General features: G+C 39.1%; 1 protein-coding gene across 3 annotated transcripts in view; it reads right to left on the reverse strand.

Moving 5' to 3' along the window:
- Positions 1-8,924, reverse strand: part of LOC143750016 (uncharacterized) — a 43,228-nt gene extending 34,304 nt beyond the window's left edge. For 2 of the 3 annotated variants that reach the window (XM_077242801.1, XM_077242803.1), the window contains exons 1-2: positions 8,808-8,924; positions 8,272-8,322 (exon numbers count right to left, since the gene is read on the reverse strand). The gene's annotated coding sequence lies outside the window, so the exon portion shown is untranslated. Of the gene's footprint in view, positions 1-8,271; positions 8,323-8,533; positions 8,604-8,807 lie in introns of all 3 variants that reach the window. The other variant, XM_077242802.1, reaches the window with a different exon arrangement.
- Between the last annotated feature and the right edge of the window lie 17,215 nt (positions 8,925-26,139).

Here is a 26,139-nt window from a genome sequence, read left to right on the forward strand (position 1 = left end):
GAAAGGAGATGAAAAAGAGGTATCTTACACCCCCCCCCCCCCCCCCACCCCACCCCCCACCCACCCAGACATACATACAAACACATATAAACACATAAACTGTTAGTTGGTCTGTCATCTTTGAGGTATAGCATCAGAACCAAGATTAAAGCACACAAAACTATTACTATTGCACACACACACAGGCTTCTGTGAGCAGCACACACACACACACACGCACACACACACACATACACAGTCCCCTATCAGGCAGAGCACATAAAAGGGGCAGATGTAAAAGGAGTGTGATGGGAGAAAATTGTCTTTCAGAAAGGATCACAATAAAGGAATAATCATACGTGCTGCTTGCACACGCCAATCTAACCGTCATGGGCTGAAAGATAACATAAATGGTCACGAACATGAAAAAAAAGAGAGAGAAATTTATATTACAGTTTATGTTAAAGTATGAACTAAGACGTACACACGTAAGCAGTCAGCCATTTGGCAAATCCTGGTATTCGCAGAGGTTTTATTCTCTCCTCTCCCCCTCGGTGAATGGTTAATGTGTGGTGTGCATGGTGGCGTGACACAGCTGCAGTGTGCTGGTCTGTCATCTCTGCTGGTTATTGTGTCTGAGATTAGCCTCTCCCATTCTGCCTAAAACCCTAAGGGCACTAGAGCCGAGACGATGGCCGTTATCACAGCGTGCACAGTGTTTATCTGGGAGGCCGAGATGACGAGCAAGTGCTGTCACATGCGTGTTTGTCCGCTGCACAGGTGCCCGTCTGCGACAAGAGCATGTAAAAAGCAAGCGTGTTCATATGTGAAAGTGTGAGGCTTAGAATTTGTGTATGAGGCTTTTTTCTCGTCTATTAATCTTGATTACTATATTTATATTTGTTTCAATGATTATTTAGATACATTTAAAAAACTAAATCTTATTTTTATTGTTGTTTTTAAGCATTTTTATCTAAAGCATTAATAATAATAATTATATATTATAATCATTTAGAACTATTTAAAAGGGTCACAAGACTTATTTTTATTGTTATTATTTTTATTTTATTTTATTCATTACTATTGTTATTAATTATGAATATTTAATTAATAATATTATATTATTTGTACTAAAATATAATAATAATAATAAATACAGCAATAAAAATAAGTGGCATGGCCATTTTTAAATACATCTAAAGATAATGTAATATAATATATTATATTTAGAGATATTTAAAAAGGCCATACAATTTGTTTTTATTAAATTCACCAAGGCTTTAAAATTTATCATTATATTTGTAATAAATAAATATTAATATAATATAATATAGAGGTATTTTGTAAAATACAAATTACAAATGAGTGGTTTTGGGTGTCTAACTATTGCAACGAATTTTACTGTAATGTTCTGATAAAATCGTCTGTGGTTTATTACTGCCTTAGGGTGTACATAATCCTTCAAGATTTTCAAAAATAGCACAGGAAAGCAGTAATCCTTCAGAACAAAGGTGCATAATTTAGAATTGTCCCACTGAGCAGATGTTTATCATTAGACGGGAAATGTGACTCCGTCAAGACAGGCCTGTAATGAAACACTGGCACATGTTTAAAAGATGCTTAAAGGCAGCTTAAACCAGAACAGTCATGATAAACATCTTTAATTTACAGAACATCTAATTCCTAAATGTTTGACTCATACACTTCATTTGGCTGCGGATTCATTACTCACCATTTCCAAACTGATGGAGCCCCCGCCCCCATCTAAAGCCCATCTTTCTCTCCTCCTCCCCCTCTCCTTGTCTTCCTTTTTCCCTCTCCATCACTCCATCACACACATGGCCCTCACTGAAAATTGGCCCAATTTAGCCCCTCACTAATGGCCCTACAACTAATGGCACTGGGTCTTTTCCTTCATTTATGACCAGCAATTAAGTCTCTGTTGTTTCAAGGCATATTTGCACACTAAGAGCCCCAATTTTTAACAATTAATTCTGTCGTGCTCATACAACGTGGCTTTTAATTACTGTATTAAAAAAAGCAAACACCTGGGACTGCAGCCGTGATTCATGATGTTGTGGAGGCAGATTCAGAAATTTAAAACAGATATTTCCCAATGTGTTTGGATCTTTTATCTGTATTGTTTGATTTTCCCTGTGACATTTTTAAATATGCATTTCAGACGTTAAATTAAAAGTGTCAACAAACATCTTAGTAATATTAACCTAGAAATGATTATTTGCTATAGAGTACATCGTTTTGTTTGAAGTGATTTAGTGTTGTGGCAGCATGCAGTCCCCCTGGAGGAACCAGAGGTTAAATGCTTTTATGATACAATTATCCTCTTGAGACCCAGCAATTCATTTTTCTGTCCATTCGAGTGGACATTTTTGTTGTAATATCTCTAAGACTACTCTTTTCACAGTGTTATATAATAATAATAATAATAATAATAATTTATTACTCTTATATAGCGCATTTCTATATAATATATATATATATATATATATATATATATATATATATATATATATATATACATAATATAATAAAATAAAAAAACATAATATAATATAGATTCCACATTATCCCACTTATTAAACAGCTATTTAACATACACATTAACAAATGTGTGTTAATATTCATTTGAATTTAAATTATTTCATTAAAAGGAACAGAGTAATATGAGTAATTTGAAAGGAATATGCAGGAAATCAGTTGCCTGGGACAACAGTCAAACATACAGTCTAGCATTATGGTGTTATTCAAATAATATAATATACATTATATATAATTATATACACTGTGTGTGTGTGTGTGTGTGTGTGTGTGTGTGTGTGTGTGTGTGTGTGTGTGTGTGTGTGTGTGTGTGTGTGTGTGTGTGTGTGTGTGTGTGTGTGTGTCTGACTACCGGTCAAAAGTTTGGTGGTGGGGGGGTTTGATGGGCATTCAAAAGTTTGGGGTAACTAAGATTTAAAAGGGAGAAAATACATTAATACTTTTATTATAGCAAATGCACATTAAATTGATAAGAAAAGACAGTAAAGACATTTATGAAATTAATATTACAAAAAATTCTATCTATAATAAATGCTGTTCTTTTGAACTTTCTATTCATTAAAGAATCCTGAAATAAATATATTAATCAGCACAACTGTGTTTAATATTAATAATAATAAGAAAAGTTTCTTGGGCACCAAATCAGATTATCATATTAAAATAGAAATCATATTAGAATGATCATGTGACACTGAAGACTGGAGTAATGATGCTGAAAATTCTGCTTTGCCATCACAGTGATAAATTATCATTTAAACTATATTACAACAGAAACCAGTTCCTGGTTTCACAGTTTATTTCACACACAAATATTTCACAGTATTACTGTTTTATTGGTCAAATAAATCCAGCCTTGTTGAGATTAAGAGACTACTTTCAAAAACATTAAAAAACCTCACTGTTTTCAAGATTTTGACCAGTACTGTATATATACACACACAGGGGATGGACAATGAAACTGAAACTCTGGCCAATATAGTGTTCAAGGTTTCATGCCTATATGCGCAGCCTGTTGGCCAATCTTCACTGATTTTAAATTTCAGCAGTACGAGCAGAGTGTGAAAGTTGAATTAGCAAAGCAATAACACAGCTGTACGTTAATATTCCAATCCACACAACATAATGGGAGACATATCAGAGTTCAAAAGATGACAAATTGTTGGTGCCCATCTCGCTGGCTCATCTGTGGCCAGGACAGCAAGTCTGTATCAAGAGAGCTATGGTATCCAGGGTAATGTTGGCATACAACCACGAACCACATCCAACAGGAGTAACTGCCGATACAAGGGGAAGCTTTCTGAAAGCGAGTCCAGGTACTAACCCGGATTCTATCCAAAAAAACATAAAACCACAGCTGCCCAACTCACTGTAGAGTTAAATATGCACCTCAACTCTTCTGTTTCCACCAAAACTGTTTGTCGGGACCTCAACGGAGTCAATCATGGTCGGGCTGATAGCCAAACCTTTGGTGCCAAACCTTCGTGCCAATGCCAAATGCCAGTTTCTTTGGTGCCTACAGTGCAAATCTTGGGCGTCACTGCCAAGGACTACCAGACCATTCTGGAGGATCATTTGCAGCTAATGGTTCAAAAGGAGGTGCCGTGTATCAGCATGATAATGCACCAATACACACAGCAAGACCTGTGACAGAATAGTTTGATGAACATAAAAGTGAATTTGAACATCTCCCATGGCCTGCACAGTAAACAGATCTAATTATTTTTGAGCCACTTTTTATTTTGGAGGAATAAGTCAGAAAACGTTTTCCTCCACCAGCATCACATAGTGGCGTGACCACTGTTATGGAAGAATGGCTCAAAATCCCCCTGGCCACTGTGAAGGGCTGGTATCTTTCATTCCCAAGACGAATTCATGCTGTATTGGCCACAAAATGAGGCCTATATATATATATATATATATATATATATATATATATATATATATATATATATATATATATATACATATATATATACACACACACACACACACACACACACACACACACACACACACACACACACACACACACACACAAAAGAGTAAGAGAGTATTATAATATAATATAATCAATATTGTTTTCAATATTTTATATGAACACACAATGAGAAGATAACCTTAAAACAAAAACAAAAATCCCAAAACCTGTATTGAGATCAAATTGACTCTCCATTTTCTGGATTACACCTGTGTGGGATTCTGGGCAGCTAACTACTCACTAAAAGTAACATCTGCTTATTTACATATTCAAAGAAAGCTAATTACGAAAGCAAGAGCCATTCTTGCCACGAAATGCCATCAAGCAACGTGCGTTCACATGTCATTTCACCGGCAGCATTTTTAGATTCTATTCTTGGAATTCAATAGAAGCTTAACTTCCAGCTAATTGACTTAATTGCTTATCGTCGTACCTCAAAATTAGTATGATCTCAGACCAGAAGTCCTTTCTGCGCATTTGTGCGAGTACAAATCAAGGATGTCATTTTTAGTTACTGAGTCAGAGCGTCATAGTCATCAGCATATGAGACATCACAAAAACACCTGTGAATATGAAGTGAGGCAGAAGAGTATCAATGAGTCAGACTCTAAAAAGAAATCATACAGCAGCTACAACACAAACAATCTTTTTTTAACAACTTGTGTTGAATTATTAAAGGGGACCTATTATGCCCAGTGCACAGAAAGCTGGCTGTCAGACGGAGCAAAGTTCTCTTTTACGTCTTATTGCGCTTAAACTGTCAAAATACACACAGGGTTATGTCAAAAACACACAAAGTTCACATAAACACAGTCGGTTATGTCTGTGAACGTAAACAGCAAATAAAGAAATTGCATGTGTACATTAGATCTGTGTATTAAGGTGAAAGCAGCACCTACAGCTGTATGCTGTTAACATGAATCAAACAACAAAAGTAAAACAGAAAAACAATCACTGCTCTTGAATAAAATACTGCTGTAAAATATTCTGGCGAGGAAATAAACATGGCGGACTGTGTACAGCTCACTCGGGGCGGAGTCTATGCTAATAGGGCAGAGCAGTCGTGGGCGGGGCCAAAACATATGTGACATCACAAAAGCTAGAATCTGCAAACTACTTATTCTGAGACACTGCTTATGATTTATGGGAGTTAAAAAAAAGATTAGTGGGTGGGTTTTTAACATTATAGGGTGGTTGCGCACACACATTTATGTTCAAACACCATGTAAAAGTGAATTTTGCATAATAGGTCCCCTTTAAATTACATTTGCAATAAGGTTGCAATTGTTTTACCAAAGCAGCTCTGAAGAAAGCTTAAGTTCAGTTAGACTGAAGAAAAAACTGGTGTATATGATTACCTTTGAAATAATTTCACTCATAAATTGCTAGTAAATTTCACAAATAATTACAAAGAAACTGCATGTAACAAATTATGAAATTTGAAAGACTGAAATTATATTTTCTTGTAAAATGTACTCCAATAATTTTTATTTACTATGGATTTTTTTTAAGTGGAGTAAGGGTGGTCAAGTCAGACCCGTCGCTATGGGTGGGCCATAGGGGGCCGGGCCCGCCCCAAAAAATGCTTGTGCCCCCCCAACTTGAGGCACAGATAATTTAATTTTAATAAAATTTTAATATTATCATAGTTGCTAATTTTGTGTTGCATTAATGTTGCATTCTTTATCATTAAAAATATAAAGAAACAATGGTGTGACTTAGTTTGATTGATGGGAATCTACACTGCAACAGCCTATCACGGCCTTACAAAAGAACGTTAGGCTACGTACGTGACATACAACTAAGCCGCTCAACTGTTACCGCGCATTTTTGAAAGCTGTTTCAAAACGAGTTTTCGCCGGCTTACTCGCTTCAGTTCCTTCCGAGTGGAATGATACTTTGATGAGGAGGTTCTTCTCTGGAGAAACGCTTCCTCCCGCTGTACTGGGACTGGAGAGAGGACAGCACTGCCTCCACTTAAAGTATCTGTGCGAGTGAATTTGCGTGTCTGTGTAGGCTATGTGTGTGTGTGTGTGTGTGTGTGTGTCATGGCAATGCATATCCCTCTGTTGACTGCTTTAAAATGCAATGTTTGAGAGATGCTTCTAGTGTTACATCTAATATGTTGTTTAGTCAAGTGTTTTATGGATATTCATAACATTGCTTGTGTGTAATTATTGGTTATATGTTTAACGTGATGATTACGTGCTGCGCGAATAGAGTTGATTATTATAAATATACTCACTGTAGGCTAATAATAATTGTGCCCCCCCATACATTTCATATGCCCCCCTTAAGACTGAGGTCTGGCGACGGGTCTGGGTCAAGTAGAGATTTTCTACACTGTCAAAAATGAAGGTTCCATGCCATAGATGGACCTTCAACCGTTCATAAAAGAACCATTTTTTCTTAGTGCAAAGACCATTTTTTTTATAATCAGAAGAACCTTTTTTTTCCATATGAGAAGCTTTTGTGGAATGAAAAGGTTCTATGAATCTTCATGTTACCACCAATGCCAATAAAGAACCTTTATTTTTAAGAGTGTTTCATGTTTCTTTAGGTAAAACATTTGCTTTCTTATCATAAATGCAATTTAGCAATATAAAACATCAAAGAGCCATTGAGAACATGGTATCAACCAAATCACCTGTCCTATCTGTCCTTTAGATGCACAGGTCCAACATAGAGGGGCTCTAAAGGGGGAGAGGGCGAGTGGGTAACTGCCCACCCCTGAGCATCATCAGAACAGGACTTACAGATGAATGGGCCACCAACCTCAGGCAAGAGTGTAATCAGCAGAAAATAGAGGCAAGGGGGACAGATTTAAGGGCATCACCACGTAAACACCTACACATGCACGCACTTATGCACGAACGCAAAGAAACCCACACGCGCTCACGCCCCAGGGTACCGCAGCATCTCCACTGCAGTGTGTCAGAACGGCTGATAATCCTAACACGTAAGCAGTTGGCAGGACGAGAGCGACATGGGAAGTTGGTTATTACTGTTATCATCATAACTATTATCATTATCAGCCCAAGCAGCAGCAGGTCCCCTTCATCTGGGAGCGGTGCGTCATACGGCTGGGTCGAAACCATGAAGTGCCAGGAAGCGACCTGCGCTGAATGTAAAACACAAAGACTGGGGGGGGGGGGGGGGATTGGGTTGATTCACTCTATTCTTTCGATTTCTCTGCCTCTCCCTTTTTCGGTCTCCCACACCCCCTCCTCCTCTCGCCACTCTTGCCCTTCTTCTCAATTTGATGTTTTTCTTACACTAGCACAGATCCATTTCTCTGCTTTTTAAGGATTTGTGCTGTCTCCTACTTCGTTTGGGACACTGTCCCATAATGAAGCACCTACATGTCCTGTCATACAGCGATTTTCTTGGCTTGCGCCCCCTCGCCATGTATATCACGGGGCCACGCCACTATATGCTGGTGGGCTGAATGAACAACCGGCTGTCTTGTCTCTCTCAAACACCTTTTCTTTCTCCGTTCCTCCCCCTCTGAACGACATTCGAACCCCCGCAAGAGTTTATTCGCGTTTTTCGGAGACTAGCATCTTATCTCTGATTGGCACGTAACGGAGGGTGAAAGGAATCGTCATATTTGTTTTTTTGGACATCTCCCACTCCGACAACCCACAGCCTATCGCTGCAAACACCACACACAATGCCCGTCATCACGCTTTAGGGCGTCAAACCAGAGAGGGTGATTTACTGCTGCCATCAAGTGGCCTCCTGGGGAAACTAACCTGTTGCTCATAACGTTTCACAATGGACCTGAAGTGTATGGAGGCCCAATTCTGCAGAAATAAAAAAAGAAACATAAATAAATAAATAACAACAATAATAATAGGAAAATAAAGGAATAAAAGACTTGATTATTTTGTTTACCTTTATTATTTTCTGTATTTATTTATTTTACTTTCTATTTTTTATATATATTTATTTATGCTTTTATTCTCACATGTATTTATTTCAACATTTTTCATTTATTTTCATATTTATTCTTACGTTTATTTTTACTCTTCTGTGCGCAACATGGAAATGAGGGAGACATAGTAGTGCTGCGTTTTCCATATCCCTAGAAAATCATCAGCATGTTCAAAACAGAACTGGATTAATTATAACTCATAATCTATTTCCTATCTGATTCACCTAGTTCATTTAGATAAGGTGGGCTATATAAAACTAATTTTTATAAAATACACGACAACTTCACTTTCTAAAGCAATTACCTTTAGCATATATCATCATTTTTGTTTATAACAATAGAGACTGCACTTACTGGTTTCAGGCATCCCAGAGCTGTTTCTCACTTTTTCAATAGAAAAGTAAAACGTTGTCAATAACCTGGTCTCACAGGGTTTCAAGTAAACAGACTCTCCAGCAGTGGGGTAGGCTGTCTGTAAATAACATTAATGATTATGGATGTCAAGTACATAATTGACTGAGGAGGTGGACGCAGGAGGTTTATTTTTCCCAGTGGGGTTAATCAGGTTAAGTACGTTGGCATGTGCGCTTGACGCTAATCCTGCCTAATCTGAGGACATTATCTTGATACATATCTGAAAGGTGGAAAGATTAATGCTTCAGAAACAAAATGCAAACCAGAGATGTGACAAGAATATGTTATCTGGATTAAAAATTGCTTTATGTTCCTGGCTCACGTGCCTGTGGGGAAAGGACTTCTCATACTCTTGGGGATTTTTTTTTATACTTCATCAGATATGACTGATCAACAACCCCTTGAACAAAACCTCTGAAACTAATTCAAATTTCATGGCGTCTTCTAAAATAAACATGCATGTAATAAATGAATATATGTACTGTGATGCAACCACATCTCTCTTTCTCTATACATCATTCTCATTCACTTCAGAACGACCTGATTTGGTTTTTCTAAAGCTATATATATATATGTGTGTGTGTGTGTGTGTGTGTGAATGGACATGTGATTGTGGGGGCTGAATGGTTAAGGATGTGGGCTGCATGCTTACACAAGGGTGGCAGGATCATTCTGTTCAGTAGTATTATGGAGTGATCCATAAACTAGAGATGACAAACTTGAGAATTAACATTGGCACAATGTTAATAAATTATAGTTACAGAACTAATAACACACAACCGATCCTTGACAAAAGCCATAATGCACACAAAACAGCTTTCTCTGGGCAAAACCGCCCACTTAGACAAGAAGAGACGCCTAAACATGTATAGCAGCCAATCACAGTTTGAATTTACATAACAGTTAGGTACAAGTTTATCTCAAATAGATTATACCACAAAAAAAGAATGGCAATTAATGTTATTCATAAAACAAATCCAAAAACAACCAAAGAAGATGATCTGCATAAACCAGAAGGAGCGATCACCAAATATGCAAAAGCAAATATAAATTAAAATTGCCTAATGTTAGAGAAATGTCGAACCCAGGAAGAGGTGTAGGACTGTGCAAGCTTTAGGGGTGTTGATGAACCCGATCTACTCCATCTATGTTTTCAATATTGTTCTGAATTCGATCCGGATGACGTCTGACAAAAACATGATTTTCTAAGCTTTTTGCTTAAAATGTTGTTGGTTGTTTTAGGTTTTTTGATGTTTAAACCAGAGGCTCTGTTTTGATGTATTGGCTGTTGACATATTCATACAACAAAATATTCTGAGGGACATAAAAGTTTTGTGAAAATGATCAAAAATACTGGCGCTGACTAGCAACTTAAATATTTAACATTGGTGGGGAATGAGTTGATTGGAATGAGTGCCAAACCGCATATAGAAAATAAATATTCCTGGGAGTTGCGTGAAGTCAGCCAATCAGATTAGAGCTTGCTATATTGAGAAAGTGCTAACCAGTTTTGTGAGCAAAAGGCATCAGATGAGTGGACGGTCAACTAGTGAAGTGCTTCTCAAACCTGTCCTGAGCACCCTCCACCACTGCATATTTTCTTTTCATATTTTCATATTTCGAGTCTTGCAGTCTGTACAAATGAGCTAGAGAGTTGAAACAGGTGTGCTAGTTGAGGGAGACATACAAAATGTACAGTGGTGGGGGGTTCCCAGGACAGTTTTGAGCAGCACGGAGCTAATGCATTGCCTGAGGCTACTCAACTCTGGCCCTCAAGGTTCAGGGTATGTTTTCACAACAACGATGTATTAAAACCAGAAAAGTTTATCCTTTAAGTTTTTTGCGTACAGGTGACAACATTGTCAAAACGATCGCCGTTCACACCGATCTGCATAAACTATTAAAAACGCTGTATAATGCTGCCAGGTCAGTAGTTGGCGATGTCACTTTGTAAAGAAACACTACACTCCTATAGACTTAACATGTAACATGCATGCACATGACGTCACTGTTTTCACAAATTTGCATATTTGACGTTTGAATGGAGACAGTAACGGTAGCGTTTTCAAAAACTTGCACTCTCAAACTTGTTTTTAAAAGTTTGAATTTTCAGGCCCCCAAAACGCCATTGATTGGCAAATGAACAACCAAAACGCATAAAATGTTTGCTGTTTTTAGTTGAAAGCAGTGTCGTGTAAACTCTGCAGAAAAGTGGACCTCAATGGCCAGAGTTGAGAACCCCTGGGCTACAGTATAAAAGTTGATGAAATGGAAGTAGAAAAAGTTATTTTCTTCCATATTGTCCAGTACATCAGAGTGATTTGAATATTGCAAAAGAAAAAAAAGGGGACTGCTGTTGATCAGATGGGGGCAGATCTAAATGTGAGATTTTAGTGGATTGTGAGTGGGGCTGTGTTTAATTGTACTGAATGATTGGAGAAGTTCAGAAATTTTGTTAGAAGTGTCGTTTCAGTGCATGGAAGATTGAGAAAAAATTACAAGGTCAAAACTAATTTTAAAAAGATGAAAAGCATGCACCATGACTTGTTCACAATAAGATTTACAACATGCATTTAGCAAATAGATAGGGTGAATTTTCATTACATGCCAACTTTAAGGCCTTGAGCTTTTGTGTCCTAAATGTGAAATCGAATCACTGGGAAAATATGCAAATCACTACTATCAATAACTGAGCACTTTTCTTCACAGGTTTTAAAGCTAATATCTAAAACTGAACAGCCTTGGAGCCTCTACTGCATTAGCGTAGACTGGTGTTATACGTTTCCAATCTCATTTGACTATTTTGAACCAGCTATTTGAGATTAATCATTCATGAATCACAATTGTGGAACAAATAGTTAAATGTCCCCTAGTATATACATGTCAATGATCAGCAGAAATGAAGCTTATAATCTTTATCTGTGAGGCCTCTGTCCATCCTGCTCTGTAGACATTCAGACCAGAGAAGCTCTGATAAAATGCCACCATCGGATCAGTGAGCCTGATAAATGTCAGTAAACTCCAAGTTTACTCGAGTCAAAGACATAACTTTGGAAAAAAGAACAGGGTGATATTTAGAGGCGGAAAACTGAAGAACTCTGTACTTCACAGAAAAGATAACCCTCAAAGTATAGTGACTGATGTTGTATCTTCAACTTTTTCTTTCCAATAAATTATAGCCAGTAAAGTTTTATACTATTAACGTCAATATTAACAAGTAGTAAATGTAGAGATGTTTATAGGGCGTTTTGCTAGAGGTTTAGAATGGAGTCGTTTTCAAAAAGGTCTTGTATAATATAGGCCAGGCCTATTATACTCCAACACAAAAAAAGACTTAACGCCTGCGGTAAATTCTGCATAATTATAATCATGCAATTTAAACTTAATTAAATATAATTAACTTGAACATAATCTTTATGGTGATTTGCAATGTAATGTAACATCCATTGCTCCACTCAGTGCTAATATCCAATTCAGTAATAGTAGTCATAAATTATGGGGTTTTTAGATGAACTCTATTTTATATAAAGCCTCCCATCAAAAAAGTTGTCACCATATTTTGATATTCGTTTTTGGTAATGTTGTGGATATGGATTAAAATAGTTTTCACCTGCAATACAGCATCCATGACAAACTTTGTGTGCAATAAAGAGCTGCTTCATTGTTGAAACGATAGAAGACAAGTTTTGTTTCCTACATTGGATATTTGGTAAATAACCTCATCCAGCATTCTTTTTTTGTTTTCTGTCCTAAGTATCCCATTGCTATTTCGAAGTGAGAATTCAAATGATTCATTGCGTGAGTAAACTGTCTGAATCAAGCTGAATTGCTACATTTTCCCAAACCCGTTGAACCGTTGCATCAAAAGAGGGTTTCATTAAAAAAATAGGCCTATTATCAGGGGAAATGATTCTGTCAGTATTGAATGGTCAGTATATGGTAATCTGTCCATCGTCAGGCAAGGATTATCAGTACTAATATTTTACAGGGGCACAGTATTTCATGGGGCCAAGTAACACTCCTGATGCAACATTTTGCGGTTGCACTTTATTTTGCAGTACGTTTACTTACATGTAGGCCTACTTACAGTGTACTTACCTATAAGGTACTGGGTAACTACATAGCCTAGGTTAAGTTTAGGTTTAGGAATAGGTTCAGGGCTAGTACCTAATTATTACCCAGTTATTGTAATGACTATAACAAGTAGGCCTACATATATAGTATACTATGTACATGGAGAACAGGACTGTAAAAAGAAAAGTGCTACCCATTTTACTATGTATACAGAGAAAATTTGCAAAGAGAGTCTTATTGTACAAATAGGCTATTCACTAACAAAAAAGCACAATCCCAGCTAACACAGTTAAGTTGAGAAGACGTAACCAGACCATATTTTGTCGCAGCGACGTACCACATAAAGTTCCAGTGACTTAACTTTGTGATTCCCATAATCGCCGTGGCGATGTTATAGTGGCACGTCGCAAGAACGTGTTGAGTAGCCTACTGGCCAATGACCAAACTGGCATGTTGCGAGGACTTAACATCAAAGGACCATATCAGTCGGTGCGACATGCCAAATAACGTTCCAGCAATAACTTTGTGATTCCTGTATTCGTCGTGGCTACGTTATAGTGGTACGTTGCAAGAACGTGACGAGTAGGCCTACGTCTCAATGACCAAACAGGCATGTTGCGAGGAGTAACATCAAAGGACCATATTAGTCTCAGCGACGTGCCAAGTAACGTTGCGCACCGAGGGTGGCGGGGTTGGCAGAGCAGCCTCCTGAGGGCACCGGTGTGGAGCGGAGACCGTGTACTGAGGTAAACAGCACTCCGGAGGGGGCCTGCCCTCAGAAGTCTGACGCCATAGGCCCCAGGACCTCTTCTTTGCAGAAGCCTTCTTCGCAAGCAGAATGTTCCTCAGATCGGTCTGTGGCTTGGAAGACTTTTGCTGAGGGTGCCATCCCGCACCCCATGGTTTTTGGGGTGGGGCGTGTAGTGAACTTTTTCCTTGTAGAAAAGTAAGAAGCTCAGACCAGGAGACGGAAGAAGTTTTCCAAGCAGAAGTTCTTTTATTGCTTGTCGGTAGCTGCAGTCATTCCAACATCAACTAACTTCTTGAGTCAAACATTGTAATATATATACATTATAAGAGGGAGGGATTACATTGTGATGGTGGAAACTCGTATACCAGTTTAGTAACCTGTATTAAAAGAGAGAGGGAAAAACTTATTCAAACCCTGAGACTCCAGAACAGGAGTGACAGGACTCTCTCTTGCTAAGACAAAAGCTTAGCGAGAGTCTCCAAGAGTTTCATTAACATGTTTCATTTAACTTACAATAGAAAGAAAACCAGTCTGACAGCTGTATATAGAGACACAGAATAAGACAGGAGTTTCGTGCTCCACAGCTGAATGCTAAATTCAAGTTACAGAACTTTCTCAGTTTATATATGAAACTAAATTAAACATTTGACAAAGTTGTATTCCTTCAATTCCCCCTTTGGGAGTTCTAAATAACTCCCACACTATATACAAATTTAAACAATTAAAAATTCATTCTTGCAACTCGTGATAGTTACAGGCACATAAGGCATGTTCTGTGTTTGTTTTTCTGTAATTGCATGTTGACACAGAAACAAATCATGCAATTAGGGTCCGTGAGTCTTTTCTGGTTGGAACTGTGATTTTCTCGTGATCAATCAAGTTTCTGAACCATGAAGAATTATCTTCAGTCCTCTTGGTGTAATTTTGCTGAAAGATCAAGAATGTCTTGTTGGACCAACATGTTTGTGCACAAGTGAGTCCTGGAATGCAGTCATCTTCGGATGTGACATGCACACTTTCTTTCCAGCAAACAAGGCATTTGTGACATATTCATCAGCTCTAAGAATATGTTGTTTCTGGAGTCCGGCCATGTTTATTCAAGATGACGAATATGATGATATTTAGGCAACAGATTTTCAGTACAGTGTGTATGTTGTTCCTTAACTAAAAAGACACCAGTTTTTCTGTTCTCTGCAACTTGGGTGGCATTTAAGAACCAAAGACTTAAACAAATTAAGTGTAGTGCCTTTTAGAAGGCCATTTATCTGCAAAATTGTGTTGTATAATTGCATTTTTGCTTTTGCACAATAAATGTTCTTAAAACGACATACAACGTTTCTTTATTTCTTAAAAAAAAATGTAGCAGTTTGGCTTTCCTAAGGGTCTATATAGCCTGTTCTGAAATGGTTCTATTATAATTTATATATCGCAATATATATCGTTATCGCAAGAGGCTGCAATGTATATCGCAATATGGATTTTAGGCCATATCGCCCATCCCTACCTCTTGGCTGTTTCTGTGGCTACATTTCTGAATTTTGGATTCCACCACTGATTTGAGAACCTGTGATTCATCGTTGCTGGACCACTGTGACCCAAATTGTGTATTTGTTGAGCCAAATATGGCAACAGTGATTCGGGAGCAACATACTTTCCCCCTTTGGTCCAGCAACCAGATGAATCCACTGTGGCTCCTTTGTCTAACCATGTCCATGCTTCATTCAGAGGAACGTCTTTGTACAGATCAATTATTGATTCAGGAGGCATAATTGTCTTCTGTGCTGCACTACCTGAACACACTTGTACAGTTGCATAGAAACAAGCCTGTTTAGCTGCTATATCAGCAAGAGCATTACCTTTAGCTTCCGTAGTATTAGTTGTGAGATTTGCTTTCACTTTGATCACTGCTAATTTCTTTGGAAGTTTCATGGAAAACATTAGATCTTTCACTAATTCAGCATGCTTAATGGGGGATCCAGTAGAAGTTAGAAACTGTCTGGTTTGCCAAATGACACCAACATCATGAATTACCCCAAAAGCATATCTGGAATCTGTGTAGATATTAGCAACTGATCCTGAAACTAGCGTGCATGCTCTTGTTAGGGCTACTAGTTCTGCAGCTTGAGCTGAAAAATGATCTGGAAGACGTCCTGAAGCTAACACTTCCGTGGTGGACGTTACTGCATAACCTGCTCGTCTGTTACCTTCAATTACTTGAGCTGAACCGTCAACAAACAACTCAAATTCTGAATTCTCTGTGGGAGTTTCTTTTACTTCACTCATAGGTGTATATGTAAGCGTAACACAATCGTGTGTCATTACTCCTTCATCCTCTAACAAAACTTCAGTCATAGCAGACATCATACATGAGGACGGATTCGTGACAGGTGCACGCTGTAAGACAATATTCGGGGCTGTGAGAGTTGCTAACCAATTTCCCCAGCGAGAGGAAGTGACAGAAGTGACTTTTGCTTGATTCATTAATGCGGACACTGCGTGCGGACATCTTACGTTTACAGACTGTCCTAACACCATTCCTGATGAAGCCTGAAGCGCTAGATGCACTGCCTGTACTGCTCTGAGGCATGGGCCCATACTTTGAGCTACTATGTCAAGTTTACCAGAATAGTAATGAATTGGGCGTAAACTGCCCCCATGATCTTGCATTAGACATGCAGTCATGAAGCTTAAATGTTCATGGACATAAAGCACAAATGGTCTATCAGTTTGGGCAATTCCTAATGCTGGTGCTTGACATAGTGCTCTCTTCAAATCATTGAACGATTTGAGGTGACATTCTTCGATACAAACACTATCAGAATCTTTACCATGGCCTTTCAACAAGTCTTAGAGCGGCTGTGCAATTGAGGCATAGTCTTCAATCCAAGATCTACAGTAACCTGCTGTTCCTAAAAATGATCGGAGTGTTTTAATGGTAGTAGGCGGGGGTATGGCTTTGACTGAAGCCGCTCGATCCTGTGTAATGGATCTGTTTCCTGCACCAATTGTTTGACCCAGAAATGTGACTTGCTTTTTAGCAATTTGAGCTTTGTGAAAGCTGCATTTGTGTCCTTTCTTATGCAAATAGTCCCACAATGATGCCAATTCAGTTTGATGTACCTCGTGATCTGTTGAGGCAATCAAAATATCATCAACATATTGGATCATAGTGGACTGTTTTACCGGACATTCTGGGTCACACAAATCACGTCTGACAGCCTGATGGTATATGGTTGGGGAGTTTTGAAATCCCTGTGGCAAACGTGTCCACTGGTATTGCTCATAGTCAACTGTGAAAGCTAACCATGGCTGGCTGTCAGAGTGCAACGGTACAGAAAATAATCCATTAGACATATCAATTACTGAAAAGATCTTACTCTCTAATGGTATGCCATTACAAATTGTGGAAGGATCTGCCACTAGAGGGGTGATTTTATTGATATTTTTATTGGCTACTCTGTAATCTATTGTAAGTCTCCATGTCCCATTGAATTTCTTGATGGGCCATATGGGCGAGTTACAGGGACTATTGGTTTTAACTAGCACTCCCTGCATCAGCAACTTTTCTACAATAGGTTTGATCCCCTGTATAGCTTCCTTATTGATCGGATATTGTTTGGTGACCGGAGGTGGAGTCCCCGTCAATTTTATTGGTTCTACACCTGTCAACAAACCATAATCATCCTTGTCTTTAGCCCAAATTGGATGATTCTGTAAGAAAGCATACTCTGGAGGGATTACATTATTGGTAGAAACTTGTGCTGAGGAAATTTGAATGCTAGCAGATTCTGAGGACATGTCTAAAGTTAGATGTACCTGTCTCAGGAGATCCATGCCTAAAATTGCACCTGTTTTTAATGGAGCACATAGCAGTTTTGTAGTCAGAGTTTTAGGGCCAAATTGTACCTCTATGGGCGGGGTTTCATACAAAACAGAATCTTCACCTACTACACCAGTTAAAGAAAGTTTGGTTTTCTTGTACGGTATGTCTAAACCTTTAGCAAATTTTGTAGGAATTATTGTAATCTCTGCACCTGTATCAAGCAAAAAATCTATTTCTTTCTCTTGTATGCTACCTTTCACAAAAATTCTTTTGTCATTATGATGGATTACAGGTGAAAGGTAGCTACTCACAGCCCCAACAATTAGTTTTTTTCCTGGTCTTTTTGTGCTCTTAGAAGAGCCTGAACTAGCTGTCCTAAAGTTTCAGTGGACACTTGCGGAACTATTTCAGGGTTGTATGCAGGCTGAGAAGGAGCAGAATTATGCATAGCATTTCTTTTTGTATCTTGCAACTTCTTCCTACACTCTTTCTCCCAAAGTCCTAATTTTCCACAGTAGTGGCATTTGCCATCTTTTTTAGACCACCTGTTTACTGGTGGCGTTGTGCTAAATGTAGCTGCTGCTGCTACTCTCACTTTGGCTTTAACATCAGCATCTCTTTCCCATGCTGCCAAACTGTCTAAGTTACTTCTGAGAGTTCTGTTAGACCAAGCTATATCTAGGAATGGCAAAGCTCTTCTGTATTCAGCAACTAGACCATCTGACCAGATACGAATCAGTGGCCCTTTGTCATCAAGCACACTTTCAGAGTCATCCACTATTCCACTGTACGTTACAGCTGACTGACAAAACCTCTCAGTATATTCCCACACATTTTCATCTTTCTTTTGTACACAGCTACTAATTCTAGACCAATCTATTTTGGACCCTAAGATATTCTTTAGGATTTTCAAAACACCTTCTCTCATATCACTTCTACTGGCATGTTGTAGTTCAGAAGTCACGGCAGATTCAAAACTGTTGAATTCAGTTTCAGTTAAAATTTGTGACATTAACTGTGTGACCTCTGTTAACGACATGTCATATAGACGCATTTTGCTGATTAATGTTCTTCTAAATTCAGAAAACTGTTTACGTGCTGAAGGTAGGCTCTGGGACAGTCGCTCTATGTCTTTAGGTCCAAGTGCTTTTGCAACAGTTTGGATTTGGACAACAGAAGAGTTGGGAGGAACACTTTCAGTTCCCTCAATTCCCTGCGATCTCTTTCTAGCACCACACACATTTACTGAATTAACAGGCACATCAGTTACTGGGCGGAGAGCCGCATCTGTTTCAAAGAACGCTCGTAAGTCAGGGTAAATGTTATCCGGCTGACTAACTTCTTCTACATCATTTTTTTCTATAGGTTTGTTGCGGTTCAATTTCTTAGTCAAAGAAGAAATTCTAGCACGTAGCTCTTTGTTCTCTTTTTCTAGTTGTGAGTTATGCTGAGACTGTTGTGTAGCTACTGCTAAACCAAATTCTCTGTGACAACAGATAATTGCTTCCACATTGTTCTTGCGAACACTTGCTCCTAGAACCTTTTTACACTCTTCTACAGACCAAATCTTATCTGGATGAATCTCATATTTCTGTGTTAGTTCTTGTCTAACTTTTTCAGTGACTATTAGATCCATCTGTTCTCCTAACTGTGTTTTAAATTCGCTATCTGACCACAAAGGAGTAGCAAGACCACCTTTTTCCGTTGTTGGAACCAGCCGAGCATTTTTTCTAACCATTTTGTGATGTTTCTTTATCACACAATCAAAAACACTAAAACTTCTCTGATCAACAGAGGGTACACTTGTTAACACAAATCAACTATTGTTAAACTTCCTTGTTACCAACACATCACAAACTATTAGCATGTTACGCTAATCTTCCCTAAAAGAAAAATGCAAAGGATCTTTCACCTTCTTAACTTTTAGAGGATAAAACAAACAAAAACACTAAATCTTCTCTGCTCAAAAGAGGCTACACTCGATAACACAGTTAACCTTCCTTGCCCAGAGCAAAGGGTAACACACAAAATATTAGCACGCTACGCTAATCTTCTCTAAAAGGAAATGTAAAGGATCTTTCACCTTCCTAACTTTTAGAGGATAAACACATCCCTGTTTGAACAGAGGTTCACCAATATTAACACGTAATGTTAACCTTCCCTAACTTTAGAGGATACCTTCTCTAGCAACGTAGAGGCTATACTTTCATCTTTAAAATAAACTTTTAAAGGGTAACTTTGTTAGCCAGACACTGCAGCTGTCTGATAACTGTTCTCTGACGGCGCAGAGGACTGGTCTTCAGTGGTTCTTTGAATAGAGTGAAACTCACCAAATCGTTGTTTATAAGGAAAGGATTCCTTCTGGAACTCAGTCAAAAAAAGTTTGTTCTTTGTTGAGCTTTGAAGTTTCAGGATTCCGTTCTGGAACTCAGTCTTTGTTGAGTGGAGATTTCAGTTCTGGAACTCAGTCTTTGTTGAGTGGAGATTTCAGTTCTGGAACTCAGTCTTTGTTGAGTGGAGATTTCAGTTCTGGATTCAGGTAAGATTCTCTCTGGAATGCAGTCAGATCTTTGAGCTTGAATTCCAATCTGGATTCAGGTGAAGTTAATTCTATCCGGCTCACGGCACCATCTGTAGTGATCTTTTTCCTTGTAGAAAAGTTAGAAGCTCAGACCGGGAGACGGAGGAAGTTTTCCAAGCAGAAGTTCTTTATTGCTTGTCGGTAGCTGCAGTCATTCCAACATCGTCTAACTTCTTGAGTCAAACATTGTAATATATATACATTATAAGAGGGAGGGATTACATTGTGATGGTGGAAACTCGTATACCAGTTTAGTAACCTGTATTAAAAGAGAGAGGGAAAAACTTATTCAAACCCTGAGACTCCAGAACAGGAGTGACAGGACTCTCTCTTGCTAAGACAAAAGCTTAGCGAGAGTCTCCAAGAGTTTCATTAACATGTTTCATTTAACTTACAATAGAAAGAAAACCTGTCTGACAGCTGTGTATAGAGACACAGAATAAGACAGGAGTTTCGTGCTCCACAGCTGAATGCTAAATTCAAGTTACAGAACTTTCTCAGTTTATATATGAAACTAAATTAAACATTTGACAAAGTTGTATTCCTTCAGGCGCGAGAAGCGACACTCTCCTTCTGCTGTGCTCTGTATGAGAAGCTTAACGGCTGGTGCTGCACACGCCCAGCTGGGCCTGTTGATGGCGAGGGAGATACCGTTTGAACACCTCCGCTTGCTTTTTAGCCTCCTGAAACCTCTCAACAACGGTGTTTACTGCGTCACCGAAGAGGACAGGAGGCGATAGCGGGGCGTCCAAAAGGAAATATTTATCTTTATCTTTAATGTCTGATCAATTTAACCAAAGATGCCTCTCCAATGACACATTAACTGCCATAGACCGCCCAATAGCACGAGTGGTCTCTTTCATGGCTTGGAGAGAAAGATCGGTGGCCCGACGTAGTTCTCAAACCACGTCAGACCCGCTCCCTTGCTTGTCTCCAGGTCCCTCAGCAGATCAGCCTGGTATGCCTGTAATATGGCCATAGTGTGAAGGCATGCACCAGCCTGACTTGCTGCCGTATATATGCTTAACCCACTAACATAGATGATGTTTTTAACGGCTTAGTGGGCAGCTTAGGGGACTTCAGGGATGATGCCGATGCCGGGTATAAATAACTGGCTAGTGGCTGTTCAACTTTAGGCATCGTCCCATAACCATATTCTTTTAGCCCCCTTATATCAGAATAAACTTACACCTGGGGGCTAAATACTCTGGCTGAATAAGGTTTATTCCAAGTGGAGGTACAGTGCTTGGTGTTAAAAACGCTCATCTTACAGACTTTTGGGACAAGCGGCTTGTTTCTCGGCTGGCCATTCAATATTTAATTTAGATACAGCTCGAGATAATACCTCCACCAGCTCCTCATACGCTGGGGAATAAGCTGGCATTTCTTCTTCCCCCATTTCGATGCTCAGCACATCTAGTTCCTCGGAACTAGACAGCTGAAGCACCTGTGCTTCTTCCGGAGCAGAAGGAACTGCGGGGTGGGCTTCCAACTCCGGATAGAGAGCACTGGATCCCACGGGTAAAGGTTGAGAAAGGGCGGGGCCCATCTCAAAACCTGCCATGAGATCCATTTGCATTCTCCATGTCAAGAGCTTCCGTGCTTCCTCGGCAGCAGCGGGGCCCAAGCCGCGGGGAACGCTTACTTGAACACCCTCCTCGAAGAGTGACAAGCGAGAGCGGAGCGGCAGCCTCTCACAATGCTCACAATCTTCCACTTCGAAGGCTGACAGAGCATGCTCTGCTCCCAAACACATCACACAAAGTTCGTGTGTATCTCCACCCCGTGATATAACGAGGGCAAGGAGAAGCACACAACTTGTAAGACTGTTTGGATGCCATAATATCTTAAATTGAGCTGTATATATATATATATATATATATATATATATATATATATATATATATATATAGTGACAGACAACAATAAATAAGACAGGCAGTTTGTAACACAGAGCGCTTGCTGAGGCACAGAAGCTAGCGCGGTTCTAAACCGGATGTGCTTTTATCTTTTCCTGGTCATTACGTCACCGCCCGTGACGCTCAATCTCGCCATTGGACTAGTTGACATGTGCTTCAGATGCAAACTCGCAGAGTTCCCTCGAAAGGGAACTCTGTTTCTAGCAGTTGATGAGAAGTTGAGAACATATTGAAAGTCAACTCCCAATATTTAATAGTTCTTTTTTTTAAATTGCTGCAGTTTACAATATTTCTGACAGAAATGTTCTTAATATGACGGTATATACTTTTTTGAACTTGTAACATTTGTTGGAAAAGTACATTAATTATTTTATGTTATATAAAGTTTTCAGTAAAAATATTTCATATAACAAAAAAGTTTCTGGAATATCCTATTATTGGAGCACTAGGAGGTGCTCTACAATTCAATCCACTACAATCCACTGGTGACCCCCAAAACTCCAACACAGAAACTATTATTCTCAACATAACAGAACATTATTTACATACAAAAACAACAAAGACGCACAAATAGGTCTTAAGTTCATAACATTTATTATCTGCAAATATTTTAAACTGTAGATTCACAGGTCAAAACAGTTTCATAAATAAATGCAGCCACGCACTTCCTGGGTTTACTTGGACTACATTTCCCATCATATACCTCCCTGGACTGATTACACCAAACACCATACACCTGCACTGCACTGATTGCACACACACATAAAAGCCACTTCTCCGCGAAGTATTGCATTGCCCCGGCTTTCATTGTCCTGATCTCGTCTGTCTGCTTCCTGTGTTACTTACCTCTGCCTGGATACCGACTCCCGTCTGCTCGCCGCCTGCCTCAACCATCGCCTGCTGACTATCCCTGGATTTCCTCTGATACTGCTGTTTGCCTGTGATATTGATCTTTGCCTGTTCGACTCTGCGTTCTAATAAACACTCTGCATTTGGATTCCCCAGACTCAGACTCACGTGATTCATAACAGAATACTTCACTTCACCGTGATCCAGCAGCGCCATTGACCAACATGAATCCAACAGGTACCATTCAGATCCCGCTGAGAAAACAGTTTAAAAAAGTTTCTTTTTTATAGTCATCTTGTTCCTGGTGATGATTCAATGATTAAAGACTGTTTCTGGAGTGGACTAGACCCGGAAATTAGAATAAATTTACCAGAGGAAGACCCCTGCTGGACCCTGGCACAATATATTGACTTTGTCCTGGAGTTTTGTGGATCCCCCTTCACTGTAGGGAAGGTGGAGGAGGATGTTATCACGACCGCACTGCCTGAGAATCTTCTCGTCACTTCAGCCGTCAAGCTAGCCATGGCATCGGTCTATGGGTGTCCAGGACTGATGTCCACCGTGGCACAGCCGCCACTGATGTCATTGCGGAGGGCCAAGAAGACTGTCGTTCCAGGGTCCCGTCTCCCAGAGCCTGTCCCGCCAGAGCCTGTCCAGCCAGTGCCTCGTCACGTCTCAGCAGAGCTTCCAGAGCCTCGTCACGTCTCAGCAGAGCTTCCAGAGCCTCGTCACGTCTCAGCAGAGCTTCCAGAGCCTCGTCACATCTCAGCAGAGCTTCCAGAGCCTCGTCACGTCTCAGCAGAGCTTCCACTGATTGCACACACACCTGCACTTCATTTACACACACATAAAAGCCACTTCTCCACACCACTTCTCTGCGAAGTATTGTATTGCCCAGGCTTTCAATTTCCAAGCGTTTATCTCTGTGTCTGCTGATCTGATTACTGACCTAGGACTGTGTACCCCGACCTCTGATCGTTCTCTGCCTGTCTTGACCCGGATTGCTCTTTGGACTTCGCCTTTTGCTGCCTGCCCTGACCTTTGCCTGTGACCAGGTCTTGCTCTTTGCTCTCTCCGTTGGTTCTGTATGCTGTTGATTTACCCTGCCTGTAGACCATTCTCAATAAAGCTGCAATTGGATTCCTCTGCGTCATCATTACAATATATAGGCCCTATATTTGTTTATCAGGCAATAAAATTAACAATAAAACTAACAATAAAAAATAGTTGAAAATTATTATATTGGTCAAATTAAGACTATTGAATGTCTGTGTACAGTATGTCTGCTCTTTAAAAGTAAAGCACATAGGCTAGCCTCACAAGAACAGGATTAAGGAAAATTGATTTAGTGTTGTTTTAGGGGTAATATCTATATGTATTGCCTTTAATGTCCATTTATAGTCTATACACATCAGCTTGGATAATTGCATGGTTAAAAAACTGCTAATTTCAAGACGCTGACATCACGTCAGATCGTAACGTATGGCAAGCCAAAGTGTGATTTTTTGAGAATTGTATTGAAACCAATTAGGGTCAATGTAAACCGGACCATACAGTAACCAGAAATCGAACAGTGCATGATGGTCAATGATTAATTGACATCATTAGTTTCTTCCACACAAAGTGGAGTGATCAGGTAGGCACCGATGATGGAGCACGAGATGTTTAAAATACTAAGCTTCATATTGTTATCATTCAACTGATATGCATGTTATATTCAACTGTCAACTGACTTTTAAATTTTTATCCACTGTAAGATTCTTTCATGTTATCCACTTTGTCTAATTGTTTTATTATTTTATAATTTCTGGTTTGCTGTAGAACTGATACAATACAAATGGTAGACAATGTTGCCAATAATCAGTCCAATTATGCTCTAGGTATAAGGCCTAATACGATTTGAGTCTACCACTATTTTTAAGACTGCCCCTCCCCGACACTCATGGGACACTTGCCATTCTACATTTATAACAATAATATCTTTAGTCTATAAGTAATCTTGACTAACTACTTATAATTTAAAAGCTTCCAGACTCTATTTTTGATATTTGAAGTCTAATTATCAAAAGAAATGACAGCAGGAGATAAATACCTATAGATTCTTCATTTGTGATGTGGAGGCAAACTATAACACGCGCTTTGATTCTTTCCGTACATTTTTGTGTTTTAGAGATTGAATTCAAATAAAATATTAACATTACTGCCCTAACTATTTCTGAACAGGATGGAATAGTATGGAAATATAAGGTTCAGATCACTAAAATCATATACAGATAGCACTTCGATATCCATATATATATATATATATATATATATATACACATACATATATATACTGTATGGGAATCGAAGAGTCATCTGTGGAGTCTGGATGTCATCTAGTGGAAAAGTTTGGTACTGCACACAAAAAACTTCACTAAAGCTAATTTATTAAAACATCAACCTAAAATCTGGCCCAGAACTTGTTCAGATATTTAGCATTGTTTTTCATTGAAGTTTTAGAGTTGAAAATATTTTGTAAATATATATAAAATACAACAACATGTATTTTATATTTTTTAAATTTTCATAAACTTAAACTTCTATAACTTTTTTTAAACTTTACTTTTACAACTTTGTTTTACTTATTTAATAATCTAAGTGTACCCTTACCCTGTTAGTTCGCAGTGCATTAAAGGGTCACTCCACCCATTTGCATTAAGATTTCCATTGTTAGAAATCCAGTCATACTATTGAATGGTCGTGCAACACTCTTTCATTTTCCCCTGAGACGAGAGAAATCCTCTATTTACCTTTTTCACTTCCTCCTACAATGACGCAAAAATCGTCATTTTATGTCATTGTAGGAGGAAGTGTAAAAGGGGGGGATTTCTGTGAAGACTACAAGCACTAGTTTCCACCCTTTCAAACCCGCCCATAGGGGGTGGACCTAATGTGCTAACAGACCTATACGATCAGTGCCAGTGTGTTTGATTTCACCGGGGGAAACTTTTTGAAAATATGGACGAAGGTACTGAATACACAGGCGGATGCATTATGGAGGATCTGGATTTTGACGAAGTTATGGTAGAAACGGATGTTCGTGGCTACCTTTATGAGCCACAGTATAGCGACGAGCAGCTGAGGGCTATGGAGGAACCGGAGGCGGCTGAAGCTGCTGTCACCATAGCCGATGCAGACGATCTGCTTGCCGCGGACGAGGAGCCCGCAATGGCTCGAGCTGGGGCAGATTGGTGGTGCCTGTGCTCTCACTGTGCGCCAATGGACACAGAACA

This window comes from Siphateles boraxobius, unplaced genomic scaffold (genome assembly GCF_051911475.1).
Source record: "Siphateles boraxobius isolate OS27281-9 unplaced genomic scaffold, OSU_SipBor_1 25, whole genome shotgun sequence".
Lineage (NCBI taxonomy): Eukaryota > Metazoa > Chordata > Actinopteri > Cypriniformes > Leuciscidae > Siphateles > Siphateles boraxobius.